This window comes from Schistocerca americana, chromosome 1, assembly GCF_021461395.2.
Source record: "Schistocerca americana isolate TAMUIC-IGC-003095 chromosome 1, iqSchAmer2.1, whole genome shotgun sequence".
NCBI lineage: Eukaryota > Metazoa > Arthropoda > Insecta > Orthoptera > Acrididae > Schistocerca > Schistocerca americana.
The window spans coordinates 32864906-32890253 of NC_060119.1; the positions used below are offsets into that span (position 1 = coordinate 32864906).

General features: G+C 44.7%; 1 protein-coding gene across 1 annotated transcript in view; it reads right to left on the bottom strand.

Moving 5' to 3' along the window:
• LOC124620381 (cytochrome P450 315a1, mitochondrial) overlaps nt 1-25348 on the bottom strand; it is a gene marked incomplete at its 5' end in the record, with an annotated part of 153145 nt that overhangs the window by 126928 nt on the left and 869 nt on the right. The window lies entirely within an intron of this gene.

Genomic DNA, 25348 nt, shown 5'->3' on the forward strand with positions numbered 1-25348 from the left:
GCGGTATTGAGGTAGGGTTGAACTAGAGACAACACGAGCCCTGTACCTCCTTCCTGGTGGAATGACTGGAACTCATCGGCTGTCTGACCCCCTCCGTCTAATAGGCGCTGCTCATGCATGGCGGGTTTAGTGACATCTCTGAACAGTCAAAGGGACTGTGTCTATGATACAATATCCACAGCCAACGTCTATCTTCAGGAGTTCTGGGAACCGGGTGATGCAAAACTTTTCTTGAAGTGTTTATATCTAAATTAAAACAAAAAATAAATAAAACGACGCATCACAAAGGAATTAATAGAATTTGACGCAAATCGGTAGAGGTGATAACATTTAAAGACAAACAAATGATTACAATTTCAGAAATATTGGATGAATTCAACAGAAAGAACTTCACAAATTGAGCAATTCGATAACGAAGTTGGCTCGTCTCTGGCCCTTGTGCAGGCAGTTATTCCGCTTCTCATTTATTGACAGAGTTGTTGTATGTCCTCCTGAGAGATACCGTCCCTAATTCTGTCCAACTGGCGCGTCAGATCGTCAAAATCCCCAGCTGGTAGGAGCGCCCTGCCCTGCTCATAATGCTTCAAAAGTCTTAAGTTGATGGATTGGGGAGAGAGGGGAGAGAGCGGCGAACTTGCTGGCCAACGCTGGTTTTGGCAAGCACGAAGGCAAGCAGTAGAAGCGGTCGCCGTTTGTGGGCGGACATTATCTTGCTGAAATGTGACCCCATGATGGCTTGGCTTTTAGGCCAAAAAGGCGGGGCCTAGGGTATCGCCAAGGTATCGCTGTGCTGTAATGGTGCCAAGGGAGCAACCAAAGGCGTACTGCTGTAAAATGAAATGGCCTATCACTCATGGTTGTCGGGCTGCTGCAATGTCCAGGGGCCATGATGAATCGCGGTGACTTCAATGTATAATTATTGTTTTTAAATAAAAAATGTGTCATTTCCGTTCGTGTTATTGCTTCCAGTTATGTGCTGTACTATACTGCAGCAGTTATTTCTGTGTACGGTCATATATATATACTGGAGAGCGTTCCTGGAGCCCCTCTGTAGAAATTCTGGACGTTTGGTGTGTCGCATTGTCCTACTGGGATTGCTCATGTCCATCGGAATGTACAATGGACATGAATGGATGCAGGTTAGACAGGGTGCTTACGTACGTGTCACTTGTCAGAGTAGTATCCAGACGCATCAGGGATCCCACATCACTCCGACTGCACACGCCCCGCATCATTACAGAACCTCCACCAGCATGAACAATACCCTGCTGTCAGGCACGGTCCATGGATTCATGAGGTTGTCTCTATATCCGTACACGTCCATCCGCTCCATACAATATGAAACGAGACTCGTTCAACCAGGCAACGTGTTTCCAGTATTCAACAGTCCAATGTCGGTGTTGACGGGCCCTGGCGAAGCGTAAAGCTTTATTTCGTTGGGTACACGAGTGGGCCTTCGGCTCCGAAAGTCCAATTTGATGACGTTTCGTTGAATCGTTCGCACGCTGACGCATACTGATGGCCCAGCAGTGAAATGTGGAGCAATTTGCTGAAAGGTTGCTCTTGTGTCAAGTTCAACGATTCTCTTCAGTCGTTGTTGGTCGCGATCTTGCAGAATCTTTTCCCGGCCGCAGCGATGGCGGAGATTTGATGTTTTCGGGATTCCCTATATCCAGGTACAGGGTGAAATGATCGTATGGGAAAATCCCCTCTTCCTCGGTACTTCGGAGATGCCGCGTCCCATCTCTCGTGCGCCGACTATAATACCACGTTCGAACTTGCTGAAATCTTGATAACCTGCTATTGTAGCAGCAGTAACCGATGTAACTACTGCAGCAACCACTTGTTGTCTTACATAGGCGTTGCCGACCGAAGCGCCGTATTCTGGCTGTTTACATATCTCTGTATTTGAATATGCATGCCTATACCAGTTCCTTTGGCGCTTTGGAGAGAGAGCAAGTGAGGGGAAAAATCAGTAAAAAAAGAATAAAAGAGAGATGCACAAAGAAAGAGTAAACAAAGAGAGAAAAATTTATGTGGACAGAGAGAGTGAGGGGGAGAGAGGCTGGAATTTCCTTTCGCGGAAAACAGTTAGCCGCTTTAGGTAATACTGTTTGATTTAGCAATTCAACAATAACGACATTAAACATAATCCTTTTTTACACACGAATTCATGGTAGAAAAGGAATGAGTCTGCTCTTCTGAAAATGAAGCGTGATTCGTAGGTAACGCAGGCTTATATCAGTTCAGTATAAGAGGCAGCGCGAAATACGATAACTTATTGTGAATATAGGCAAAGTAGCAGTTGTACGCAGCTAATCTGAGGATACTTAAAGATGCAGCACTAATTCTCGTTAAAACTAATCACGCTACAGTGAATGGTGACGCACAACGACCAAATTAACTTGTATCACGTTATGGCTGAGGTCGCGACCCGATGACGCAAGGATCAGTTTGCTGATACAGAACCACAACACAGCGGTCAGCCGTCACGTTGTCATAATATTGGCAGCCTTCTCCCGTGTCCAACGAATTTACTGCCTCACAATGCGTGATTCTCGGGCCCTTTAATTCCAAAGCACAAAAAAAACTTAAAATTGTGCTCTGTTTCCTTGTTTATCAGCCAAATGGTTCAAATGGCTCTGAGCACTATGGGACTTAACAGCTGTGGTCATCAGGGGGTCGATACGGAGCTCCTGCGGTGGGGCGATCCACTGCTTCAGCAACACGGCTGACAACTGCTGGACGTATTGCAACACGTCTCCTCAGCTTGCACCACACGTGCTCGATGGGATTTAATTCGGTGGCAACGGACAGGCCTGTCCCAGTCCCCGGATATCCTCTAATTCCAAGTGCTCCTCCACCCGTCCAGTTGGATGCTGTCGCGGGTTGTCATCCACCCCGCGCGGGGTAACCGTGCGGTCTTAGGCGTCTTGTCGCGGTTCGCAGGCTCCCCCCGTCGGAGGTTCGAGTCCTCCCTCGGGCACGCGTGTGTTTGTGTCCTCAGCGTAAGTTACTTATAGATTAAGTAGTGCGTAATTCAGAACAGTAGTAACCAACGTAAGATAATAACAATTACTTAATGAATAATGATAAAAACAATTTCTTATTAAATGGCTCTGAGCACTATGGGACTTAACATCTATGGTCATCAGTCCCCTAGAACTTAGAACTACTTAAACCTAACTAACCTAAGAACATCACACAACACCCAGTCATCACGAGGCAGAGAAAATCCCTGACCCCGCCGGGAATCGAACTCGGGAACCCGGGCGCGGGAAGCGAGAACGCTACCGCACGACCACGAGCTGCGCACCAATTTCTTATTAAACAGGAACCATGAGTCACGTAAGTCACTTGAACGAATGACGTTCCAATATGTCACTCGGTTCCCGTTGTGTTTCTCGCGGTAGAACGACTATACAAGAGATGAGAGAGTTCTGTTTGCCTACCGCAGAGCTCTTGTGACTTGCCATGTAGATGTCAGGTGGGCCATAGCATTAATAGACGATATAGTGAAATATTTTGAAATTAGTGTCGTGAAAATTTTACACAATTTAAAATCGTGATATATGCCAAAGGAATCGGAAATATTTGCACCTGATTCATTTACAGAGATATGGCGCTTTCCCTCTCCCGTTCCCCCTATCCTCGCCACCCCCTTCGAACGCCCCTTTCCTCCACTTTCCCCCTCCCTTATCCTCCCATCATGCCACTCCCACCCCCTGTCTTTCAGATTTGTTGTTTTATTGGGCGTACAATACTTTTTGTATAACTAGGCTTGATGGTACTTACAGGGTGTAAATAAAAAGATCCTCGTGTACAGTGGGCCAGCCCATCGGCTGTTGTGGTGTACTGAGCGCCTTGGAGCAGATAATGATAGTCTAGGAGGATTACAAGTGTTTGTTACCATTACGTTTGTCCATACATGTAATTTATATTGTTCAAATGCGCCATATCTTTGTATATGAATCAAGTGTAGGGATTTACCTTTGTGATTCCTGTAGTATGTATTATGGTTTTTAAGTTGTGTAAAATTTTCATGAGGCTAATTTCAAAATATTTCAACATATCGCCGGTTAATAGGATGGCGCCACCTGACGCCCACACGGCAAGTCACAGGGGTTCTGCGGCGCCTCAGTTTAGTCCACGTGAGGTCGTCGACACGGCGTGTAGTTTTAACTCTACTGGAGCTATGGATGTTGTAATTTTACCTTTTTTCATTTGACAACCCATCTGGGAGCATTCTGTTTTATAAAAGACAACCATGTGACGTTCTTTAATGTATTTACACTTTGAGACCTGAGTTTCTCCTGGCGTATACAACTTTCAAATAACTTACGGAAATACAGCCAGGTAACACTTTCAGCGACCGCCGATATTCGACGACGTAATCTTATCCGTGCTTGTTTAAATTTTGCACCCACTCCGAAGAATTTGCCGGTAGTTGATTTTATTAGTTCAATTGAGCAGGCACTTTGCAAACCACCTCCTGACGCTGCAGAGGAGGTTAGGAGGGAGGCATGCTATGTGTTGACTAGGGCTCGTCCACTCAAGAGTAATGTAACAGCAGCGGAGAGGGGTGCTTTACGCTCTCTCAAAGTCGATCCTGATATTGTTATTTTACCTGTGGACAAGGGCAATACCACCGTTGTTTTAAAGAAACGTGATTATGTACAAAAATGCAACGTTTACTATCTGATTCAGCACATCGCAGAATCGATGCTGACCCCACAAAAAGTGTTGAAAGACCAAGAGCCTCCTGAAGAAAAGTGGTTTGTCGCAGGACACTATCAAGAATCTTAACACCTATAGTGCTGTTCCCCCTAGGTTATATGGCCCCCCGAAGGTTCACAAGGAAGGGGTTCCTTTCCGTCCTGTATGGACTAATATCGCCGCTCCGACATGTCGTGTAGCCAAGCATCTTTCTTCTCTGCTGAGTCCACAAATAGGTCGGTGTGAACATCATATCAGGAGCTCAGCTGATTTTTTAAGTCGTTTGGAGCGACTGCAGTTGAATGACTCTGATATTTTAGTGAGTTTCGATGTGGTCTCTCTCTTCACTCGTGTTCCTCTGTCTGATTCATTGCATTTAATTGAGGCTAGGTTTGGTGCTGAATTAACTAATCTCTTTCGGCATGTGTTGACATCCACTTACTTTTTATTCAGTGACCAGTATTACGAGCAGACAGACGGAGACGCGATGGGTAGTCCGTTGTCTCCTGCTATCGCACATTTGTTTATGGAAGACTTCGAGGAACGTGCATTGGAGTCGGCGCCTTTGAAACCCACCTGTTTCTTTAGATATGATGACGATACGTTGTTTGGCCTCATGGTAGCGAGAATTTGAATGCCTTGCTAGAACATCTGAACTCGATCCACCCGAACATTCGTTTTACGATGGAGGTGGTTCAAATGGTTCAAATGGCTCTGAGCACTATGGGACTCAACATCTGAGGTCATCAGTCCCCTAGAACTTAGAACTACTTAAACCTAACTAACCTAAGGACATCACACACACCCATGCCCGAGGCAGGATTCGATCCTGCGACCGTAGCAGTCACGCGGTTGCGGACTGAAGTGCCTGTAACCGCAACCGTGGCCGGCCACCGCGGTCCGGCTACGATGGAGGTGGAAGAGGATTGTTGCCTTCCCTTTCTTGGCGTGTTGCTTAGGAGGAAGGATGATGGATCATTGGGACATGCAGTCTACAGGAAACGTACTCACACCGACTTGTACTTACAGGCTAATAGTTGTCACCATTCGGCTCAGCGTGAAGGGCTACTTCGTACCTTGGTACACAGGACTCATGTCGTTTCCGGCGCTGAGACTTTGCCAGCTGAACTGTCTCATCTTGAAGTTACGTTTCGTCAAAATGGTTATAGTGACAGACAGATTGAACGTGCGTTGCGCTATCGACCAACTGAACATCGAATGATTGGTGATGATTCTGAGTCGACATGTAAGTGCCTTTTTGCCTTACGTAGGAAACACTTCCAACAAGATCGGTCGTATTTTACGGAAATACGATGTCAAATGTGTTTTCCGACCACCATCTAAAATTTAAGCGCTTTTGAGTTCTGTTAAGGATGATCTTGGTCTGCGTAAGACGGGTGTATGTCGTATTCCTTGTAGCTGCGGCATGGCATATATTGGTCGAATTATCAGGACCGTGGAGGACCGACGTACTGAGCGTAAACGGCACACGCGATTACAGCAGCAAAGTAGACCTGCTATTGCCGAACATTGCTTGGATACTGGTCACCCCATGTTATATAATAACACCGAGATATTGGCATGCACGTCCAGCTATTGGGACAGTGTCATTAGGGAGGCAGTTGAGATTAAATTAGTGAGCAACCTCGTTCACAGGGATGGAGGTTTTTGCTTAAACTTTGTTCGGAATCCGGCTCTCTCCCTTGTCAAAAAACAGAGGGGTAGAGTCAATGCTACCTCACCTGCGAGTTCATAGCCTCACTATCGATATCTCTGACTTTGGTCATCTTTGGTGGCACTAGTGTTCAGTGTGTGTGTTATCTTTCCTACCTCAGTCCGAGAACCGAGGTTTTAAATTTGCATGTACGCAGCCTGTCCGTTGCAGTTTGCCTTGAAAATGGCGGGGTGTTCTCCCACCGAAATATCGGCGGTCGCTGAAAGTGCTATCTGGCTGAATCCCCGGAAGTTATTTGAAAATATTTACACTCTGTTCTCAAAATGTCGACGACGCATGTATTTGAACAAATACGCAAAGGTACGTAAAAGCTTTTGTAAAATTTGGCTCATCCGAAAAAAATAGTTGCATCTCGCGCAGATTACGGCTTACCTATTTTCTGTTTGCACAGTGTAATGCTAATCTGAAGATGATAGCAATAGTCTGTCGAAACTAGTAATTGGAATAAAGTTCTTAAAAATCAAGCGGTCTTGGCTTTGACAAAGAAAAGTATGTATGTATTCTGGAAGGTCGGGTTTCGGATCCGCTCCCGGACAACCTGATGTAGATTTTTCGTGATTTTGCTAAGCAACTTAAGACTAATGCCAGGATCGGCTTTTTGAATAGGAACCCCTAACCGTACGTTTCAGCAAATGCTGCGTTTCTAATGGCACCGTAAACGAGAAATCCAATTTCCTTTCTGAATTTATTAAACAAATGTGAATTCCACGAAAACGAGATTCTTGCTTTGTGGTTCCCCAACGGAGATCGTATTCCGATGGGGCGGGTTTGAAACATCCCTCTGGCTTCCACAGTATTAGGCTACTGCGGTTCTCCAGACCGCATCAGGAGCGTGACGATAATTTCTTCTACTGGACCATTCCAGATTCCTCCCGCTATTCTCGTACCGTGGAACTGTGTTCCTTTGGAACAACGCAGATGGCTGGGAAACGCCAAACCATTATTAAACGGAAACCAAACAGGTACTAGATTACTGTAATACGTCGTAAGCGAAACAAAACAAATTTTCATTTTACAGTTACGGGTCAAGGTCTAGTTTAGAAAGTCACCAGTTGCTCTTTTCTGTCCTTCACCCTACTCGACTCTGCATAGCCGCCTGCCAGTTGTAACACTCAGAACACCGCCAGCCAACTCAAGCCGTCTTGTCATATCATCACAGCAGCCTATTCTATCTGTGCAGCTATGATTGCGCCTTAATAATCACGACTTTTCTGTACTCTCTACTGCCTCTTCATTTCGTATGTTAATTATCGGATCAAAATTCACAATAATCGTAAGAAACAATATGTGAAATCGCTGCAGTAATTTTTTCGCATCTTTTTCGCCGTAGCTTTCTTTTCGAAGGAAAAAAAAAGAGATGTCCACATCAATGTGACCCAAAGTCTGCGAAAAACCATTGGCACCAAAGACACATGCCATGTAAGTAATAACATGCATGCACTTCTTTTCGTACATTCGCAATCAATTATTTCTTTAAGTACAGTGGAAAGATAATTCCTGTGATAAGTGGTTTCCACCTATAAGAGCCATCTTCAGGCATCCGAAGAGTTTTTGTAAAAATTGGCAAGAAGGCGTTTCACATGAAACATTTATTTTTGAAAAATCATGACTGCGCACAATATCTGTATGTAATTTAAGTAAAACTAGCAGTTCTGGTCAAACACAACATCCTGATGCATTAAAAATGATATTTTATGTCCGCTAATGGTCTGTTGTTTGATGAGAACTGGTAGTTTCAATAAAACGACAAAAGAGTATACCTGCAGTGCCAGATCATGATTTTCAAAAATGTTTAGAAAACGTAAATGATGGACATATTAAAAAATGTTAACTGTTTATTGCCGAACGGGAAAAGTGAATTAGGATCATTAGGACTTTCGTTTTTCGGCCTCTATAGCTGAGTGTCAGCACCGCTCACGGCCAAGCTGGGGACCTGGGTTCGTTCCCCGCACTGCCGTGGGCTACATTCAGCCTCGTGAGGCCAGCTGGGGAGCTACTCGACGGATTAACTACGGTTCCAAGGTCAAGAAACCCTAGACCGGGAGAACCATTTGCTGACCGCTTGCTTCCGTTTCCGATGACGCCACCGCCAGGGGATGCACGGTGGTCAGTCGGATCCAATTGGCAGACGCGTCTACAAAGCATCGACAGTGGTTGTAGAAGGACCAGAACGAAAAAGTTGCCGACCAGTCGTATCCCAACAATGTTTTATAAGCCGAACGTACAGGCCGAGGAGGAAGTGTTCACGATCGTCCTTCGATGAAAGCTTGAATATTCGTCGGCGTGTGGGTCTAGGCTTTCTCATGATAAAATATGGCACGTGGAGATGACTGCAGGATGGGCAACGAGTGCCTCGGGCTCTGAAACCTCCCTGCTGAAGTGGCTGCAGTTCAGATTGTCCTTAATAGGTGGGAGGCGAGATCGCATGTGGTAGCCAATGCGTCCCAAATTTTCACCCTTGCCGTTTGTCCGCTACAATGCAGTCTCGCCAGATTGCGTTCTCCACGGTAGCATCGAACATGTACGCGGTCATCACTGTGGGACAAGCTGAAGCGGGACTCGTTGGAGAACACTATACAGGCTGTTTCAGAAGTGATGGTCACTAATTCATACATACAAAGAACAGCCCAAAAATACCTAAAAAGTTCCAGTAAAAATAGGTCCACAAATCAAAGGCTGTCAAGATACATTCTCTGTTGCGGCTTACCAGTGTCGGTGAACACACGGCATCTCTAAACGTTCAGGTAGGTGTTCGAAATGTCCACGTGTCTGAATATAACATTTAATTCGTCTCTGAAATGAGTTGCGAATCCTCTCAGGCAGTCCTGGGGAATTCTGTAAATGATGGAAGGATGCTTTCGTCTGCAAGCGTAATTCCTCAAGAGAGTTGACCCCGGTAGCATGGACCAGGCTTTTGACGTAACCCCACACACAGAAACCCTCGAGATTTAAATCTGGACACCTTGGAGGCCATGGCATAGGCTCTCCTCTACCTATTAATGTAGACCATTCGTCCGAGTTAGAAGCTAGCGCACTCGTAAATGAAAATGTTCTGGAGCACCGCCATGCATGAACCACATGTTGAGGCGTTGGTTCAGTGGGACACCGTCATGTACATCTGGAAGTGCAGTCCGCAGAAACCGCTTGTACTACTGTCCGGTTAGTCTATGTGGTAGGAACTGTGGTCCAATTATGCGCTCCTCGAGCAGTCCTGCCCAGACGTTCAACGAAATACGCTGCTGGTGTCGTGATACGCGTGTTGCATTACGATTGACATCGGCCCAAATGCGACAGTTATGGTAGTTAAAAATACCGTCACGGGCAAATCCAGCCTCATCCGTGAACAGAATACTGCTTATAAACAAGGCATTCGGGGTGCACTGTTGTTCCACCCTTTGGCAGAAATTATCTCTAGGAGGGAAGTCTGCCTTGTTGAGGTCTCGCACACGCTCTGGATAATATGGATAGAGTACTTGCCGATGTAAAATCCGCCACACACTGCGTACCTCAGGACACGCTGTTGGGTAGCAATCTTCCTTGCTGAAGTTCAAAAATGGTTCAAATGGCTCTGAGCACTAAGGGACTTAACTTCTGAGGTCATCAGTCCACTAGAACTTAGAACTACTTAAACCCAACTAACCTACAGACATCACACACACCCATGCCCGAGGTAGAATTCGAACCTGCGACCGTAGCAGTTGCGCGGGTCCAGACTGTAGCGCCTAGAACCGCTCGGCCACCCCGGCCGGCCTTGTTGAAGTACTCGGATGTCCGTGTACAATGCGTAACACCCTTTCCTCAACATCGGGTGCTATGAATCTGGGTCGACCTTCTCGTACATGGTATGCGAATCTCCCAAGCTCTTTAAGGCGCTGATGTATCCGGCTAAATGTACGCCTATCGGGCTCCCTGCTGAGAGGAAAAGCTTCATACACTCGTGCAGCCTCAAGGGCACTGCTATTCGCTGTGCCATACATACGGTGCATATCAGCGTACTCTTCATTGGAGCAACCTCTGTCCATGGTGTCTCCACGTTAGCAACTGATTGTGAGGCCGGTACGCCACAGTGCACGGAGGGGAAAGGGAAGAAGTTGCGCAATAGTAAACAGATAGTCTATCCCAACCAAAACTTGATATACCAACGTAAATATCGCGATAACCAGGGGCATTTACAGTTGGTTCCCAACTTGGAACTAATGGGATACCTCGGCAACGGATGTTTTGCGGACTCATGTTCACTGGAGCTTTTTAGCTACTTTTGGCCTGTACTTTCCATGTGTGAATTATTGACCGTCCCTTCTGAAACGCCTTGTATTCTGCCGCTCTGCAAGCCAGTAGCGGCGCTCACGTGGTGCCCACTGCAGTCTGTGGCGACGCAACGGTATCCGTGCTCTTCAGCAGATGGAGTATAGACCCGCCAACGCAGACACTTTACACGCCCGCTCCACTGTTGAGCCAACACTGCGAATGCAGCCGTTCTGCCGGTTACGGCCATGCGGATTAAATGGCGGTCGTCCTGCACAGTAGTCTGCACATACTGCGTGGTCCATTACGCGCACGTTGCCATGTACCACGCTCTCCTATCCACTGGTTTCACACACGCTTCACTGTCGTAGCACCGTGGTCTGTAACCGCAGCGGTGTTCACAAAACTGTTTCCCGGAGACCTATCGTTCTGCGCTGTTGGAATTCACTCACAAGCTGATATCGCGTCCTTGGACGTCGACGGGACATATCGGCGCTTGCTTGCGCGTTTGCACTTAGTCTGAAGAATCTACAACGACTGAGCTTGGCGTAACACTGACTTGTTCACCTTCGCTACTTTGAAACACAGCTCTTCTACTGAACAAGTACTCACAAGTTTTAATGTATACATTTTAGAGTAAATGTTTACTGAACATTTTTTTTCTTGTTTCCATCCGTAGTACCACATCCCAAAATACGGAAAGCAAAGAGCTTACAATAGAAGAGATTTGTTTCACAGTATCGAAGATCAAGAACTGTTCATAGCTCTTAAGACATGCGTTTTAGAGCCCATGTTTATTCGTTCTTTCTATTTACAATGATCAGTCCTGTCACACCCCATATATATATATATATATATATATATATATATATATATATATATATATATATATTGTTGTGGTCTTCAGTCCTGAGACTGGTTTGATGCAGCTTTCTATGTTACCCTATCCTGTGCAAGTTTCTTCATCTCCCAGTACCTACACACACACACATATATATATATATATATATATATATATATATATATATATATATATAATGCAGCGTCATTGATACGGTTTGCAAACAACTTCAAATCGTGTATCATCATCTGGATATTCAAATAGAAGAAATGCCGTGATTTTTAGTAGTCAACGGCCTGAACCCATTTTAAATATTATTTCAGCACGCGCATCTGAAGCCAAACAGTTCATCCTAAACCTCGTTCTTAAGTAGGCCTACTTGTGAGTGCTCACACTTGATCGAAATTTCACAGCTGACGAGAGGCGGTTATATGAACTATTAATTCCGGCTCGGATCCGCTTCTGTTCAGGATCTGAACTCCTCTGCGAATTAATCCATATGCATCAGCGTCAAATAGCGTCTACGTCATCGGGATTTCAAGTGCTCCCTGCGCAGTCACTGCTGTACATGGTAGGGCTGCCGTCAGCAGACGTGTGTCTGCCCATTTTGAGGCGTTTTCGATAAAACTTATTGCACTTTCGCCTTTTATACATCAGTATTTCGATGATTCTGGAAATTTTACACGGATTTTGTTTTTGACGAAATAATTCACGCGTGAACGGCCTGAGGTCAGTGTCCGGCGCAATATTTCGGCAAACGACCCCCAAGACGCCATCACTCATCCGATGATGACAGTGCAGTCGCTTGCAGAACTACTGTTCGCTTGTAAACTAGTTCGTCACGAATTACTCTGGAAGATGCTACAGAACCATAACTGTGTTTCTCCTTATCGTCGTAACTCAAAGAATTAAAGTTGACATATTTCACAGAGGTTGCTTTACAGAGGATGAAATATCAGTCACGAAAATTGCCAATAAGTTTAATAGCTACAACGTAGCAAATAACGTGTAAAACACGACGGACATTTTGACCGAATCGTACCGTCAGAGCACGTCACACGTTTACAACGATTGATATTGATGCCACGTTATTCATCACGGTTTTTTTTTTTTGTATGTTTTATATTTTTCAAGATAAAAAAAAATTAGTTTCAAGTTTGGTAGCGCCCGTTCGAAACGGGTAGACTCACACTACGGCAGCAGAAAGAGACAAGTTTCCCGTCAAAACATCGATATCAGAAGGAAAGAGTCGCACAAGTTTTTCCCCCCACTCCATACGCGGAGGCGCCACAATTTCTTCTTTGAGGACCAGCTGATATCGGTCGACAGCGATGTAGTAAACAACTGCAGAACTCCGCCAATTAAGACTCGCCAAATCACTTCCGTAAACACCACCCCTCTCTTCTCGGCGCAGGCGCGCATGAAAGGTCGTCAACTCAGAAACTCAATCAGCTGTTTATTCAACGCCGCAAAGGCGTCCCACTGTCACCGGCGACCTGCGATCTAACTGGCCCGGCTACTGCCGTACTTTAACGTAGACGTTTTACGCTGAAAGTCGTCTTCACATTATACGATGTGTATCAGAGTTACATTTGACTTACAGTATTTACGCGATCTGCTTAATTTTCAAATATCTTTCGGTATTTAAGGCGCGCCTTGTCTGAATTGAAATACGAGCCTTAGAAGACACTCGCCGTCAGGAATACCGAGAAAGCTGTGTACAGGGAGAAAGCAGTTACATAGTTGTTAGGAAACGGTAACATACTCTATCGAATGAAACTCTTATAAACCATAAGATTATTTTGAACACTACGCAGCATTACTAGGAAGCAGTAAGCTCTCGTTTGAACTGACTTACCAATCCAGTTTTAGGGGAACCTACAGCCCAAACGAGGACTCTGAATTACGGTGAAACTACACATTTTTCACATCAACAAACGTTTCCAGATTTGACATAATCGATAAGTGACAGATAAAAACCCCACTAGTGACTGAGCGTCGAAATGCAGATCTATTTATTAGTATTATAGCACTATTTCACAGAGTCATCGGATATTCGGAACATCAGTAAGCTAAATTAATGTACGTCTTAGAGAGTTGGCTACGAAAAAATTCGATGTAAGTCAAGAACAAGGGAAGCAAATGTCAAAATATTATTTCTCATTAGCTACAGTTTATCTTCCGTCGGTAAGTTTCGAGAGGTCTCATTATCATGGTTTGCCGGTACAGGATCGTGCTGGGAGGATAAATTAACTCTTGTAATAACTAATACGAAAATATTCTAAAAAATTAAAAACTAACACATATATACACTCTAATAAAAAGTAAATAAATAAGGAATGAATTATCCAAACGTGTCGCAAATCGGTAAATGTCCTGTACACGTACAGAAAAACAAATGATTTAAATTATAATTTGGTAAACACATACAAAAGAAGACGAAGCAAACATTCCAGAACTCGAACAGAGAACAGCTGCCAACATGAGTAACGTAGAAGTAAGTATCCTCGGAGTAGCGAAGCAACTTAAATCACTTACTAAAAGCAAGTCTTCTGGCCCAGACTGTATACCAGTTAGGTTCCTTTCGGAGTATGCTGATGCAGTAGCCCCATACTTAACAATCATATACAACCGCTCCCTCGCCGAAAGATCCGTACCCAAAGACTGGAAAGTTGCACAGGTCACACCAAAATTCAAGAAAGGTAGTAGCACTAATCCACTAAATTACAGGCCCATATCGTTAACGTCCTTATGTAGCAGGGTTTTAGAACATATATTGTGTTCGAACATTATGAATTACCTCGAAGAAAACGGTCTATTGGCACACAGTCAACATGGGTTTAGAAAACATCGTTCCTGTAAAACATAACTAGCTCTCTATTCACATGAAGTGTTGAGTGCTATTGACAAAGGATTTCAGATCGATTCCCTTTTTTCTGGATTTCCGGAAGGCTTTTGACACGGTACCACACAAGCGGATCGTAGTGAAATTGCGTGCTTATGGAATGTCGTCTCAGTTATGTGACTGCATTTGTGATTTTCTGTCAGAGAGGTCACAGTTCGTAGTAATTGACGGAAAGTCATCAAGTAAAACAGAAGTGACTTCTGGCGTTCTCCGAGGTAGTGTTATAGGTCCTTTGCCGTTTCTTATCTATATAAACGATTTTGGAGACAATCTGAGCAGCCGACTTCGGTTGTTTGCAGATGACGCTGTCGTTTACCGACTAATAAAATTATCAGAAGATCGAAACAAACTGCAAAACGATTTAGAAAAGATATGTGAATGGTGCGAAAAGTGGCAGTTGTCCCTAATAACGAAAAGTGTGAGGTCATCCACATGAGTGCCAAAAGGAATTCGTTAAACTTCCATTACACGATAAATCAGTCTAATCTAGAAGTCGCAAATTCAACTAAATACCTAGGTATTACAATTACGAACAAATTACATTGGAAGGAACACAAAGAAAATGTTTCGGGGAAGGCTAACCAAAGACTGCGTTTACTGGCAGGACACTTACAAAATGTAACAGACCTACTGAGGAGACTGCGTACACTCCGCTTGTCCGTCCTCTTTCAGAATACTGCTGCGCGGTGTGGGATCATTACCAGGTAGGAGTACATCGAAAAAGTTCAAAGAAAGGCAGCACGTTTTGTATTATCGTGAAATATGGGAGAGAGTGTCACAGAAATGATACGGGATTTAGGCTGGAAATCATTAAAAGGAAGACGTTTTTCGTTGCGACGGAATCTTCTCACGAAATTCCAATCACCAACTTTCTCCTCAGAATGCGAAAATATTTTGTTGATACCGATCTACATAGGGAGGAACGATCACCACGATTAAATAAGGGAAACCAGAGCTCGTACAGAAAGATATAGGTGTTCACTCTTTCCACGCGGCATACGAGATTGGAATAATAGAGGACTGTGAAGGTGGTTCGATGAACCCTCTGCCAGGCACTTGAATGTGATTTGCAGAGTATCCATGTAGATGTAGACATGTAGATGTAGATATACATAAATGATTAACACTCCATAAAAACTGAGTAATTTGTTCCAGAGAATGAGCTACACAAACTGAGGAAGTCATAACGCGTTGGTCCATCTCTAGCCTTCATGCAAGTTGTTATTCGGCTTAGCATTGATTGATAGAGGTTCTGAATGTCCTCCTAAGGGATACCGTGCCAGATTCTGTCCAACTGGCGCGTCAGATCGCCAACGTCTCCAGCTGGTTGGTGGATACTGCCCACAGTGCTCCAAACGTTCTCAACTGGTCAGAGATCCGCCGACCTTACTGGCAAAGGTAACATCTAGCAAGCACGAAGACACGCAGTAGCAACTGTCGCCGTGTTATCCTCCTGGAATGTGCGCCCAGGATGGTTTGGTATGAGGGGCGACAAAATGGGGAGTAGAATATCGTCGTCGGACCGCTGTTCTGTAAGGCTGCCGCGAATGACAGCCAAAGGGATGCTGCTGTGGAATGAAATGGCATCCCAGACCATCAGTCCAGGTTGTGGCGCCTCAAGGCGAGCGACAGTCGGGCTGGTCTCTTACCGCCGTTCCAGGCCTCTCCAGACACATCTTCGCTGCTCATCAGGGCCCCAGAATGTGCTGAGTATTGAAATCGGTCAGCACAAAAACAGTAGTATGAGCCATCCGTGAGCAAAAATTAAATAAATAAAAGAAGGTGGCAGGGGTAAAATACAGGGAGCGAAAGGCTATTTACAATTTGTACAGAAAACAGATGGCATTTATAAGAGTCGAGGGACATGAAAGGGAAGCAGTGGTTGGGAAGGGAGTGAGACAGGGTTGTAGCCTATCCCAGATGTAAAGATGTAAAGGAAACGAAAGAAAAATTCGGAGTAGCAATTAAAATTAATGGAGAAGAAATAAAAACTTTGAGGTTCGCCGATGACATTGTAATTCTGTCAGTGACAGCAAAGGACCTGGAAGAGCAGCTGAACGGAATGGATAATGTCTTCGAAGGAGGATATAAGATGAACATCAACAAAAGCAAAACGAGGATAATGGAATGTAGTCGAATTAAATCGGGTGATGCTGAGAGTATTAGATTAGGAAATGAAACGCTTAAAGTAGTAAATCAGTTTTGCTATTTGGGGAGCAAAATAACTGATGACGGTCGAAGTAGAGACGATATAAAATGTAGACTGGCGATGGCAAAAAAAGCGTTTCTGAAGAAGAGAAATTTGTTATCATCGAGTATAGATTTAAGTGCCAGGAAGTCTTTTCTGAAAGTATTTCTATGCACTGTAGCCAAGATGTAAGTGAAACATGGACGATAATTAGTTTAGACAAAAGAGAATAGAAGCTTTCGAAATGTGGTGCTACAGAAGAATGCTGAACATTAGATGGGTAAATCACACAACTAATGAGGACGTATTGATTAGAATTGGGGAGAAGAGGAGCTTGTGGCACAACTTGACTAGAAGAAGAGATCGGTTGGTAGGGCGTATTCTGAGGCATCAAGGGATCACAAATTTAGTACTGGAGGGCAGCGTGGAGAGTAAAAATCGTAGAAGGAGACCAAGAGATAAATACACTAAACAGATTCAGAAGGATGTAGGTTGCAGTTGGTACTGGGAGATGAAGTTTGCACAGGATAGAGTAGCATGGAGAGCTGCATCAAACCAGTCTCAGGACTGAAGATTACAACAACAACAATAAATAAAAAAGAAATCGTGCTTGTTACCACGAGAGATATTTGAAGGATTATCTGTTCAACGGATAGGAGATGAACTCTGGTAACGCGAAGACACGAAATGTCGATAGCGTACGATCAAAAACACACTGAAGATAACAAAATATTGCCTACCACTTGATGTGTACTTCTTTAAAAAAGGCAAGGAGCGTGGACGTTCTAAGACTAGAATGTGAAAAAACACAAGTAAACTTACTCAACTGCCGTTTCGTAATCAGACTTCAGTCTGTACTGTACAATTAACGCGCTGCACCGAAGTACACCGAGGAGACAAAACTCGTGCGACAGTGATACGCACACATACAGGTGGCGGTAGCATCGCGTACGCGAGGTATGAAGCAGCGGCGCATTCGCAGAGCTGCCATTTCTACCCGGGGGATTCACGTGGAATGGTTTTGGACAGCACGACGAGTATTAACAGTCTTTGAACGCGCAATGGTGGTTGTAGCTAGGCGCATGGGACATTCCATTTTGGAAATCGTTAGGATTTCAACATTCCGAGATCCTTAGTGTCAAGACTGTGCCGAGAAAACCAAATTTCGGGCATTATCTCTCACCACGGACAATGCAGTGGCCGACGACCTAGACTTAACGAACGACGCCAACGGCGTTGGCGTAGAGTTGTCAGTGCTAACAGACAAGCAACATGGGACATACGGCGAACGTATCCCTTAGGACAGTGCGGCGAAATTTGGCGTTAATGGACTACGGCAGCATATGATCTATGCGAGTCGCTTCTCTAACAGCACGGCATCGCCTGCACTGCCTCTCCTGGGCTCCTGACCACATCGGTTGGACCCTAGACGATTAAGAAAACCGTCTCCTGGTCAGATGGGTTCCGATTTCAATGGGTAAGAGCTCACGGTAGGGTTCGAGTGTGGCGCAGACCCAAGAAAGCCATGGATTCGAGTTGTCAACAAGCCACTGCGCAAGCTGGTGGTACCATCGGGATGGTAAGGGCAGTGCTTCCACGGAATGTATTTGGTTCTCTAGTCCAACTGAATCGATTATTGAATGGAAATGGGTATGTTCGACTACTTGGATACCATTTTCAACCATTCATATAATTCACGTTCCCAAACAAGGATGTAATGGCACCGGGCCACAGTCGTTCGCGATTGGTTTGAAGAACAATCTGGACAGTTCAAGCAAGTGGCCACACAGATCGCCCGACATGAATCCCATCGAACGTTTACGGAGCATAATCGAGAGACAAGTTCGTGCACAACATCCTTCACCGGCAACTCTTTCGCAATTACGGAGGGATATAGACGCAGTGTGTCTGAATATTTCTGTAGGGGACCTCCAACGACTTCTTGCCTCACATAGGGTACCATGCTGGGCAAAAATAACACGACATTAGGAGGTATCCTATGAGCCGTCTCAGCTCAATGTATAAGACTATGTTACAATATGCTAGGCAAAAGGCAGTTTATGACATTGACATATCAAAATCGTCATTTGAAAATGTAATTAGTGTGGCATCTTATATTAGGCGGAAGTGACGTTGAATGCGGAAAAGAGGCGTTAGTCAGATGAACCTATTGATCCGTCCCTCTATGCTTTGAGCAGTGCACTGATATCCCACACTTGCACTTTGAAGACAGAATAGCTGTGAAACGTTTATCAGGTCAGTGGAAACAGTTTGTTGTGCAGTCTCTGTAATTATTTTAATCAGAGGTAAAATCAACAACTCTGGAATGTGAGTGTTTTTCGCTCTATTACAACGAAATTTTGTTTCTCAATGTTACCAAAACTGCGCTATTAGACGTTCAATACGTGATATTTCAAATATATCTCGTGCCGATACGAGCCGTGTTACATGCGGATGGCTAATCACGCAACTTTTGGGACGAATGACGAATTCTAATCACAGTTTCGTGCGTTTCCCAGAGTTCGAGTTCACGCACTTCCCTCGTGAGAGACTTGGTACGACTTCCCGTGACTCATGTGCTCTACACCAGTACTGTGAAATCGACTACACTGTGTGTGGCAGAGGGTGCATACATGTAGGGGTACTTCCAAACACCTCAGGAGGTTCAAAAGACGGCTGCGTGAAAACTGCAAGGCACACTGAAAAAGACAGTGGCCAGAGCACCTCTCCAAATGTCGACACATAATAGGCGCCGTGGAGTATTTACGCTACGGAGCAGCCGCGTCAGATCAGGCAGACAAACTGACCGCTCCGTATTGTGCCATTGAATTAGTTCGCGCCTGTGCATAGGCATCCCAGTGAACAACTTTCCTAAGCGGGCAGCGGTCGCGCCTAACCAGGCAGTTTGTGCCAGCGACTTCAGTGAATTCGAAGCACGTATTGACGTTTCCCACGTCACGCACAGTATTTGTACTGAGCACACGTGTGGTTAGTAGAAACTTTGGGCGATACTCTACGCACTCCTATCGGTCTATTTTCTGTGTGTCTTGTAGTTTTCACACAGTCGCCTTCTGAAACCTTGTATTAGTATCAGACTATCACCATTCGCCATCACTCTATGCGATTTACGGATGATGGTTCAAATCGCTCTGAGCACTACGCGACTTAACTTCTGATGTCATCAGTCGCCTAGAACTTAGAACTAATTAAACCTAACTAACCTAATGACAGCACACACACCCATGCCGGAGGCAGATTCGAACCTGCGACCGTAGCGGTCGCGCGCTTCCAGACTGTAGCGCCTAGAACCGCACGGCCACTCCGGCGTGCTTCCTTGTAGGAAACAAAGAGTGTGCATATAAATAAACGTGTAAGCTTGTACGCATGTCAGTTGTAAATAAGCTGGAAAACAGCAATGCTAGACCAACCGGTGGACAAGTTTACTTCCTTGTCTCCATAAGCTGACTAATCCAACCCCAGAGTCCCTATCTGAAATTGTTCAGTGCAGTAGTCTGTATGTACCGTTACATTTTTGCACGCTCTTACGCAAATACCCTGTATAAGAATAATCACAGATTCCGAAAACGACGATCGTCTGAAACCCAGCACGATATGTTCGTCCACGAGACGCAGAAACTAACAGGTACCACGCTCAGGTTGATGCGGTGTTCCTCGACTTCTCCAAAATCGAGCACAGCCCCACCTGATGAACGAACTAAGAGGGTAGCGATCATCAGACCAGCAGTTTGATTGGATTGAAGAGTTTTTAGCAAACAGAAGATAGCACGAAACTTCATGGCAGATTAAAACTGTGTACCGGACCGAGACTCCAACTCGGGACCTTTGCCTTTCTCGGGGAAGAGCTCTGTCAGTTTTCAAGCTAGAAGATGTACCGGAGGGAGTCGTGCTTGCGTGGCCCAATGGTAGAGCAGTTGCCCGCCAAAAGCAAACGTCCCGAGTTCGAGCCTCGATCCGGCACACAGTTTAAATCTGCCATGAAGTTTCATATCAGCGCACACTTCGATGCTGAGTGAAAATTTCATCCTAGAATATAGCATGTCACTCTCAACGGAGAGCAATCTTGAATAAGGACCTTCCGGCGTCGCTCGAGGGACTTTCGGACGCCATTAAATGACGTAGTAGACAATGTCTGAAGTTCAACGAGGCCTTTCGCGGATGATGCTGTTGCATACAGTGAAGTCGCGACGCTAGGAAATGCACGGAAACCTGAGACAAATGCGCTTGGTGCAGGGATTATCAGTTAACCCTCAACATAAACTACTGTAACGTAGTGCGGATAGAAAGACCGATTACTGTGTGTTTACACGTATGCAGGACATTCACTGGAAGCAGTTACACCGAGGAAATATCTAGGGGTACGCGTAAGGGACGATTTGAAATGGAACGACGACATGACACGGTTGTCTACAAGCAAGTAGCAACATCAGAAGACTCGTACGTACTCCAGGAGGACCTGCAGAGGATTAATGCATGGTGCGACAGCTGGCAGCTTTCCCTAAACGTAGATAAATGTAATATAATGCGCATACATAGGGGCAGAAATCCATTCCAGTACGATTATGCCATAGGTGGTAAATCATTGGAAGCGGTAACGACCGTAAAATAGTTAGGAGTTACTATCCGGAGCGATCTGAAGTGGAATGATCACATAAAACAAATAGTGGGAAAAGCAGGCGCCAGGTTGAGATTCATAGGAAGAATTCTAAGAAAATGTGACTCATCGACGAAAGAAGTAGCTTACAAAACGCTTGTTCGTCCGATTCTTGAGTATTGCTCATCAGTATGGGACCCTTACCAGGTTGGATTAATAGAAGAGATAGACATGATCCAGCGAAAAGCAGCGCGATTCGTCATGGGGACATTTAGTCAGCGCGAGAGCGTTACGGAGATGCTGAACAAGCTCCAGTGGCGGACACTTCAAGAAAGGCGTTACGCAATACGGAGAGGTTTATTATCGAAATTACGAGAGAGCACATTCCGGGAAGAGATGGGCAACATATTACTACCGCCCACATATATCTCGCGTAATGATCACAACGAAAAGATCCGAGAAATTAGAGCAAATACGGAGACTTACAAGCAGTCGTTCTTCCCACGCACAATTCGTGAATGGAACAGGGAAGGGGGGATCAGATAGTGGTACAATAAGTACCCTCCGCCACACACCGTAAGGTGGCTCGCGGAGTATAGATGTAGATGTAGAAAGCTAACTGCAGGTAAAGCGGATTCATTAGAAGAATTCAGCCATGTGCGAGGTAGTTTATAAGGCTTTTGGTTAAACAATACTTTAATACTGCGTACCAGATAGGGATGGAAGAGGAAGCGGAAAATGTCAAAAATGGCTCTGAGCACTATGCGACTTAACTTCTGAGGTCATCAGTCGCCTAGAACTTAGAACTAATTAAACCTAACTAACCTAAGGACATCACACACATCCATGCCCGAGGCAGGATTCGAACCTGCGACCGTAGCAGTCCCGCGGTTCCGGACTGCGCGCCTAGAACCACTAGACCACCGCGGCCGGCGCGGAAAATGTCGAAAGAAGAGCAGGGCGTTTCGTTACGGGTTCCTTTAGCAAGCGTGAAAGCGTCACGCAGATGCGTACAGCATCGCAGTGTTCTTTAATATGTATCTAGCCGAAAGACGGTGAAGGTAAAATTACAGAGATTCGATTTCGCACAGAGGCTTATTACCGTTCGTTATTCCTGGGAACCATTCGAAGCTGAAACAGGAAAAGGGGAGAATTGACAAAGTATCCCGCGCCACACAGCGTAAGGTAGTTTACGGAGTGTACAGGGTGTCCTAGGAGGAATGATCAATACTCAGCGACATGACACGAATGATGGTTCGAAGCCAAAAAGACTATTAGGCATGGGCTGTAAAATGCATGCCTTAATATCTATGAGCACTTCTTCGTCTTCGTTACTGTGAAAAAGTCTGTCCTATTACAAGCTCTTTACTTGCCGTATTATGAGAAATGGTACTACGCACCAAAAGAAGAAAAATATCTCTACTAAACACAGACTCTAAAGTGCATACCTCAGAAGCTATGAACACTGGTTATTCTTCGCTACTATGAAAGACATCTCTTCTCCTGAACAAGTGCTGATAACTCTTAAAGCAAGCCCTTGTTTATAGGCAGTTTTTTCTTGTGTGGACCATATTGGCCCCACTCAACAATGCAGAGCAAACAGCTTACAGTAGAAGACATTTGTTTCACAGTATCGCTCTTATAGCCTTTGCGGTATGCATTTTAGAACATATGTTCACTAGAGTTTTTGCCTTCGAATTATCGTTCCTGTCAAACCCATTTCAACATTCCTCCTGGCAAACTCTGGAAATGTAGATGACCTTTTGTGTAGATTTGACATCTATTTTAGCTAACAATCAAACTATTGTAGTACGACATTTATAATTTTGTGAATTGAGCGACTTGTCCCCTGAGATTTTAGGGTGACGTTTTTAATGTGCTGTGAGGGTGGCTGGCTCACCCATGTTTTTGGCGAGTGATTACCCAGTCACATATTCCTGCAACTCTACTTTACTTTTGCTCTCGTCTACCTTAATTTTGGTTGATTGGTTGATTTGGGGGGGAGGGGACCAAACAGCGAGGTTATCCGTCACATCGGATTAGGGAAAGAGATAGAAGGAAATCGGTAGTGCCCTTTCAGTAGAACCATCCCGGCGTTTACCTGAAGCGATTTAGGGAGATCACGGAAAACCTAATTTAGGATGTCGGGACGCGGATTTGAACTGTCGTTCTCCCGAATGCGAGTCCAGTGTGCTAACCACTACGCCAGTCGCTCGGTTCCTTATTTTTTGTCAATAGTTTTAGAACATTAAATGCGAACGTTTTAGATTAGGCTTCACCGCGACTGTTATTGATATCAAATGAAACAAGTATACTGTTGCCAGTTAATCTCCGAGACACGTTTCAAAGGTTTAAACCTCCATCATCAGGTCGAAATACAATTGTTAGTATGACGTATGTGTCTGTCGTGTTACGATTTTTAGAGAAACTTGTGGCTCTGTCTCCAGTGGTCATAAGTTCCTTTCACTGTCGTAACACATCACTTGTATACTGTCATCTTTTGTGAACACAGATGGCCTCAAGTTCCTCCAAAACTCGTAACACAACACACACGTATGTCATGCTAACAAATGGATATCCGCCTTTGAAACGAGTCGTGGAGGTAATTGAACAGTGACTGGTAACAGTAAACTTGTTATTTCATTTGATATTTTTAGAACATCGACTTATTTTAGAAGCTAGATTAAGAAAAGGCAAACCTACGTTTCTAGCACTTGTAGACTTAGAGAAAGCTTTTGACAATGTTGACTGGAATACTCGCTTTCAAATTCTGAAGGTGGCGGGGGTAAAATACAGGGAGCGAAAGACTATTTACAATTTGTACAAAAACCATATGGCAGTTATAAGACTCGAGGGACATGAAAGGGAAGCAGTGGTAGAGAAGAGAGTAAGACAGGGTTGTAGCCTCTCCCCGATGTTATTCAGTCTGTATATTAAGCAAACAGTAAAGGAAACAAAATAAAAATTCGGAGTAGGTATTAAAATCTATGGAGAAGAAACAAAAACCTTAAGGTTCGCCGATGACATTGTAATTCTGTCAGAGACAGGAAAGGACCTGGAAGAGCAGCTGAACGGAATGGACAGTGTCTTGAAAGGAGCATATAAGATGAACATTAACAAAAGAAAAATGAGGATAATGGAATGTAGTCAAGTCGGATGATGCAGAGGGAATTAGATTAGGTTGGCTCAAATGGTTCAAATGGCTGTGAGCACTATGGGACTTAACATCTGTGGTCATCAGTCCCCTAGAACTTAGAACTAATTAAACCTAACTAACCGAAGGACATCACACACATCCATGCCCGAGGCAGGATTCGAACCTGCGACCGTAGCAGTCGCGCGGTTCCGGACTGAGCGCCTAGAACCGCGAGACCACCGCGGCCGGGAATTAGATTAGGAAATGAGACACTTAAAGTAGTAAAGGAGTTTTGCTATTTGGGGAGCAAAATAACTGATGATGGTCGAAGTAGAGAGGATATAAAATGTAGACTGGCAATGGCAAGGAAAGCGTTTCTGAAGAAGAGAAATTTGTTAACATCGAGTATACATTTAAGTGTCAGGAAGTCGTTTCTGAAAGTATTTGTATGGAGTGTAGCCATGTATGGAAATGAAACATGGACGATAAATAGTTTGGACAAGAAGAGAATAGAAGCTTTCGAAATGTGGTGCTACAGAAGAATGCTGCAGATTAGATGGGTAGATCACATAAGTAAGGAGGAGGTACTGAGTAGGATTGGGGAGAATAGGAGTTTGTGGCACAACTTGACTAGAAGAAGGGATCGGTTGGTAGGACATGTTGTGAGGCATCAAGGGATCACCAGTTTAGCATTGGAGGGCAGCGTGGAGGGTAAAAATCTTAAAGGGAGACCAAGAGATGAATTCACTAAGCAGATGCAGAAGGATGTAGGCTGCAGTACGTACTGGGAGATGAAGAAGCTTGCACAGGATAGAGTAGCATGGAGAGCTGCATCAAACCAGTCTCAGGACTGAAGACCACAACAACAACAGAACATCTGAATACTGTTAGCGGTATCTTCTATGCTGCGAGCTAGTGTGATGCTGCATGTGTTCATGAGTGAGACTGGATGGAATGAGTGTGAATTCAT